The sequence below is a fragment of the Cydia fagiglandana genome, chromosome 20, assembly GCF_963556715.1.
Source record: "Cydia fagiglandana chromosome 20, ilCydFagi1.1, whole genome shotgun sequence".
NCBI classification, from domain to species: Eukaryota; Metazoa; Arthropoda; class Insecta; order Lepidoptera; family Tortricidae; genus Cydia; species Cydia fagiglandana.
Window position 1 is genome coordinate 4768770 of NC_085951.1, and position 6771 is coordinate 4775540.

Consider the following 6771-nt stretch of genomic DNA (forward strand, 5'->3'; position numbering starts at 1 on the left):
TTTGAGCACTATGTCCGTATACATGTTTTTGACCACTGTATTTCGTTTTTGACAGCGAGTCAGGTGTGTTGTGAACGCAACTTCAAACACGCATAAAAAAACTACGCGTCTCCTAGACACGAATTGGGTGTCATTTGAAAGGGGTGACCAACCCCTATAAAATGCCACCCTTCCCCCCGCCTCTCCCTATAATGCGTGATTCAAATGCTAACCCAAAATTATTATTTATTTTTATAAGCCCAATTGCAAACACGTTCATTAGAATAATTTCCGCCTTAAGACGAATATGTACGACCACCGCCCATAAATCGCATTTTCATACAAATGTAAATAGTCCCCATTTCCCTGTCTGGATATTGACATTACTTACGACGGCTACGGTGACGCAACGACCGAAAATGAGTCCTGGCTTCCGCCATGCCACGCCATGTTTCCCGGTCTTGCGATAGCTCTCGCCAGTCGCCATGGCCGAGGTTGATCAGATCTTGAGCAACCCTTGAGCTCCAAAATATCTGAGCATGCACTTTAACTACATTATAATTTACATTGTTCAGATATTTGTGAACACCTCACCCGTTCCGATATATCTGATGGTGACTGTTCAGCAAGAAGAAAAAATCCTACCTGGTCGAGTCGCATCGTATTACGCGAGAAAACAGTTCCCGAATTGGTTATATCTGTAAAGTCATTAAAGTATAATTATCACACACACATTATTACGGGCACCATCCCTTAAACTGATGGGTTCTCTGGCCCATCTCGGAAGCCGTGAAAGTCAATCTGAATAATATAACTCAAAAAGAAATTTAAAACAATAAAATACAAATTATTAACACGATAATCATACGATAATATTAATTTATCTACGCACATATCATTAGTGCTCTAAAATGCATTCAGAAACCGTAGGAAATGACCAGCATTATGACAACCAATTTTACTATGAGAACTTTCTTATCTGTGGTAGTAGGCAAAATCTGTACTTTAAAGTTATAACTTGAAAAAAGGGCGGGAAACTTCGTGCGCGGCGGACGCGGTTTTCGTAACTAAAGTTTTGAAATTGTATTTTTAAAGGATTGGAGTCTGTATTTAGTGTATATATTTGTAGATTTAGCTATAGTTTTTAATTTTATTAAGTAAATAGGTGTACATATAGAGGTAAGTGCTAATTATATGTAATTTATATGGGGGATGGCCAGACCCCCGACCCTGGGGGAACGATTCCCTCAGGGTCGAAAACACCAATAGATATTTTAATTTCTGCGATAGAGTCATCGATGGATACTGATGCGTCAGTATCAAATACTACGGACGTAACTTTAAAAAGAAAAATTCTTTCACGGATGTGTACCAATTGTAATAAAAGAAAACGCAAATCTGGGTCAGCCAAGAATAAAAATACAGATTGTGTTTGCGTCGCTGAAGCCAAATTAAAAGAGAATGCTACCAATCATCCACAGCCAACAGTAAAACCGAATCCCATTGTAACCTCGAATTCTGAAAATACAAATACTCTTAACTCCCCACCTACTCATGTGCCTGTTGGTCGTGACCGCTACCAACAGTCTGACATTGCACCTTTTGTTGTACATGTTCAAAAAGAAGCTACCAGTGATGGCACAACTCTCCATCCTATCACTTTTGGTCGTTTTATGCGACAAAATAACATTCAAGGTGTTGTGAACGTCAGTTTAAAGAGAATAGGCAGAAATAGAGTAAGCATTGCATTTGCTACATACACTGATGCTAACAAATTTTTAAGTAGTGACAGCTTACAGCCGTATTCATAAAAAATCCTTAAATGAGGAATGATCAGCTTATTAGCTAATCCACTGTTTAGGCTTAATAAGCCGTTGATAAGAACCATGATTTATAAACGTTTATTAGGGGCTTCTTAACTAATAAGCAGATTAGACGCGTTATGTTGGCATCTTGGCACATCATAGACAAAAATATGGCTGAACATTAATTTAAAAAAAAAAGTTTGACAGCAGCACTAGCGGCCAATCGTAATATCATGAAAAAGTTGATTTACTATTTTGACTAATTTTCGGAATTATCTCATATTAAAATAGCTTCTGTGCCACAAAAATAAACAAAGATTGCTGCATGGCCGGTAATTTTATAAAACTTGGTAAGTAACTACGTTTACAGACAAGTATCCTATACAGCAATAAGTAATAATATGAGGTCACTGCAATGTTGATATACCTATCTCTTATTGCTTTTAGTTTCAATATTATGTGGAATGGAGTCGAAAGAAGTGGGGTTCTAGCCGAAGTGCATAATTAGCGAAAAGAAGAAGTCGAAGCCAGATACCGTACCAGGCCTCCAGTCGCCTCCGCAAGAAGAACCATTGAATAATGGTTCATGAGTTCACACTAATTTATTCTGGTTGCGGCAGAAATTCACAACGGGTCAACAAAACCAAGGTCCATTCAAACTCACTAAATCAGGTATGAACAATGTCCTATACTTTCTTGTTTACCTCATACCTGCAGTGTTTAGAGTTAGACCAAGAAAAGTCTGCAGCGATTTTGATGATAACTCTAGGTACAGTTCAAATTTTGGGCATGACCATCTATTTATAATATATTATAGACATAGGTAACTACATAAAATGTTGTATCTGAACGTGTTAACAATGACACTTGCATTGACAGCTTTGACATTATTTAAAGGTTATAAAACTTATAAATTTGGTAAATCTATCCGTGCTTTGTGGAGCTTGGTGTATTTGTTTAAAATTATGCATACCTACCTAATATAGGTATTATATTTCTTAACCATACAATGGAACCAAATGATAATTATATGTACAAGTGATGTTTTATTGTAACAAGCCTTTGTGTCGCGAGTTTACTTGTAGGTGCAACTTTTGTTAGTAATAATTTTGTAATGCTATTTATGCACGGAACAATGCAATGGTTATTATACTCGGCCACCTAGCCAACCTACTTACTACGGGGAAGGATGGTTCACAAATTAGGCAGTATTTAAATAACTGTGTACTTGCTGATTAAAAATAAGATGTTTTCTGCGTACAGTTGGTTATAATTAAGTTGGCTAATCTATATCTCATCAGACAGTTTGGACATCTATTCCAGAGAGTTTGCAAGGTCAATGTACAATGATATCATATTATCCCTTCGAGTGGCATTGTCCTCCTCGAGGTCTCTACGGTAAGTGGCAGTGGCCGCGAGACGGACAGACATAACAAGCCGGTTGAGTGGCGCAGCCATTTTGGAAAAATATACGTCAAGTGGCGGGGCCTCAACGGGTGATTATCGCGAATTTGGCGCGTGACTTTGTTTTACGCGGGAATTCGACCGTTAGGGAATACTATCCTTGTTTATTGACGAATGCATCTTGCAAGAGTGAGCAAGCAAGGCATAGTTTTAACGGTTTTATTTTAGGCGCGAAATGCAGCGTCGCACAGATGCCGCGAGACGGTCTCTGCCAATTACGGGCTTGTTATGACCGAACCTTCTCGCGGCCTCTGCCACGTAAAGGCATATTTAAAAAAATGGCCGCGCCATTTCTTCTGCCGGTCAACCGGAGGTGCTGCCACCCGAAGGGTTATAGTACCTAATAGGTAATGAATGAAGTCATATTGATCTCTGTCTATAGCTTCAAATGATACTTAGTTTACCATAACTACATCATAAGCTAAAAATTAAAGAAAATTGTTGAATACAAAAATACTTTTATTCAAATTATTGCATCTTTTCAGATCCTGAAAGTACCATCTTTAGCCACTGTTACTGTTGAATAACTCCAGGCTTTGGAAGAAAAGCTGTGGCCTGCGAACAGCTGTGAATATAGGTCGGAGAAGTGTAACTGACTCCGTACACTGCAAGTCCCAGCAGGAAATCAGCAAGAAACCTAAAAGAAAAAAAAAACATCAAAATGGAAACCTTGATTTAGGTTGAAGTAATAAAATTGTTCTAATTTAATTGGTGTTTTATTTTACTACTTAAATATATTTTTTGACTTGTTAAGGTTTGTACAATTGTTATTAATGATGTACAGTCACCTGCAATAATATGTTACACGACAAAGGCCCATAAGAGCATGTCACATTTTTGCTGCCTTCGAAGAGTAACATATTATTGGAGGCGACTGTATCTATATTGAAATACTCAAAATTCCATTTTTCTTATTACAATGCAATAAAATCTTAAATGTATCTAGACATATCAGATGGCAGTCTAATAGGGATGTTTCCTGTACTTAAAATAAATTATGTCACACCATACCATGCATAAAATAAAACACCAGATTATTATTAGAAAATAAATGTTCATATAAATTCCATAAATAGCAAATCATTTTGAGAGTTCTAAAAAGGAAACTAAAAGGAAAGTAGGACCCTATTTTGCACATATTTATGATTTTCATGTGTTTGCAATATTGTTCTAATGAAAGTGTACAATTTTTATAAAGTAGATATTCATAGGTACATGCTATGTACCTAGTTCAAAGAAGTTCAAAAATAATATTGGTAATTAATGGTTCTTATGTAGAATAAAATTAAAAGGTATTTTTTAATACCAGACAATGACAAGACAAGTTTAGTGCTGCCCATCTGATATTAAGCACTGCAGCCTACAGGCAACTAGCGGAGTTACAAATAGCCAACAGTGCATTTTTGGGAGCACTGGAAACCTGAGCGTCAAGAACAGGTAGGTATAGAATCCAACCTGGATAACTATACTGAATAATTAGTTGACATAAATGAAACTTTCATTCTATGAAGTTCAGCTTACGTCAACTAATTATTGATAACATGATGGTGACTATAATTTAATGCAATATTTTTACCTGGAGGCCAAATCGTTATGCTCAAAGCCAATATTGAGCAAACTGCTTATGCAATGACTGCATATACCGGTGACTTCTTCAGATTTTTCATTACTTTATCAGACTGACAGAGTGCACACTTCTTTTACCTGTAAATAAGTTGATACTTTTAAGTAGTGCCTACTTACCTGTGATATTTATTAAACACAGTTGTTTAAATATGTCTATAAAACAAGTTAACTGTAGTAAATATTATGATCTCATTAGGTATAATGGTAAGTTATTCAATAGCAAACTATGAACGAGATTGATGTACTCTTACAGGGTCTATAATATTATATAGGTAGGTATAAATGTGCGCCAGAAATTCAATTGAATTTAAGTTTGCGAAATGCGAACACCCTGATCTTAAATTAATAAATAGAACGCTCTAATATTACTTGCCAAGCCAAACTTGGTTTCGAAAATTAAATGCGATTGTATGGCGCGCAATGAAGCTGGCCGCCATAGATTTAAGTGAATCTGAGGGTTTACCTATTTCTCCAAACGCCTAATAGCTGTGAGGGAGGAACTAGCTCCGTTTATGATGCATTTTTCCGACTACGCGATCATAGAATTCTGTTGCCATCGATATTTTGGTTAAACGAAAATCACCATACACAAAATCACATAAACAACTTATAAAAAACGGGATATTTAGGTTTCGCGCCATTTTCGTACTATATCCAGATATCTAATACGTAATTAATTGCACATATTCAAGTTGTTTTTCATTCACATTTGGAATTTTAACCAAAACGTACTCTTTCCTCTTGCTCTTGTGACTCTTGCCAAAATCAGCTGTTTTGTGACCGCCATCTTGTAAAATAGCAGATAATAAACAGATAAAGAAGGGTCCTCGGCTCCGTAACTTTCCGAGGATTTAATAAAGAGATGATCAACTGTTTAGCGCTAAAAAGTGTTTATGAATCACGTTTTGTGACATCCGGTTATCAGCAACTGATGATCAATGCTCTAACTGTTTATGAATACGGCTGTTAGGAAATAACAAATACAATGCTTTTATCCCAACTTTCAATGTCACACGGATGGGAGTGATCAAAGGTGTACCACTTGACTTGACTGATGATGAAGTACAGACTTCTATTAACTTGCCAATTGGCTGTGGGCCAATTATAAAAATTAGAAGAATAAAAAGGAAGATTGTTGTCAATAACACTAATCAATTTGTGAATACCGGTACTGTTATACTGACTTTTGATGGGCAAATATTACCAACCCGGGTGTACATGTGCTACATGGCCTTGCTGGTAGAACTATATATATATCCCACTGTTCAATGTTTTCTTTGTTGTCGCTATGGACATGTTAAAAATCAGTGCCGCTCAAATCCAAGGTGTTTCAAGTGCGGACAAGGTCACTCCGGTGAATCTTGTGATGTAGAGGAGGATGACTATCAGTGTTGCTTGTGTAAAGGTTCACATCAAGCCACTAGCAAAAAATGTTTAGAATTTAACAGACAAAGAGCTATTAAAGAAACTATGAGCAAAAGTTGCATCTCTTACATGGAAGCTTCTAAAATTCACCCACCTGTCTCTAAGGTCTCATATGCTGAGGCCTTGCTTGCAACACCATTGTCATCTTCCTCACAAACACAGCATGATTCTCAGAGTAATCAGGATACAATTCCAGTGTTGAATAACCAATCTTATAAAAAAACTGTTTTTCTTAAACCCAGGGCTCCTGTAAAGTTAGGCAAAGGGTATGATAGGTATGCTCATTCAGAAATAGTAAGACAACCAGTTATTCATAGGGAAAAACCTGTTTTTAGTAGTGGTAACGGTAGTAGTAATAAAGAAGAAACGCCTAGTATTGATGCTATAGTAAAAGCTCTTATGAATTTAATGTCCCAATCTAACACAGTATCACCGTCCAACGTTGCAGCAGTTATTAATGCTTTATACCAAC

General features: G+C 36.7%; 2 long non-coding RNA genes across 2 annotated transcripts; one reads left to right on the forward strand and one right to left on the reverse strand.

The window, feature by feature from the left end:
* The first annotated feature begins 1785 nt into the window (after nt 1-1785).
* Nucleotides 1786-3956, forward strand: LOC134674629 (uncharacterized). Its single transcript, XR_010099644.1, has 3 exons — nt 1786-2134; nt 2232-2865; nt 3734-3956. It is a non-coding gene; the product is annotated as an uncharacterized LOC134674629 (long non-coding RNA).
* On the reverse strand, nt 3788-5845 carry LOC134674628 (uncharacterized). The gene is made up of 3 exons (XR_010099643.1): nt 5338-5845; nt 4825-4952; nt 3788-3885 (listed from the first exon to the last, which is right to left on the reverse strand). It is a non-coding gene; the product is annotated as an uncharacterized LOC134674628 (long non-coding RNA).
* Between the last annotated feature and the right edge of the window lie 926 nt (nt 5846-6771).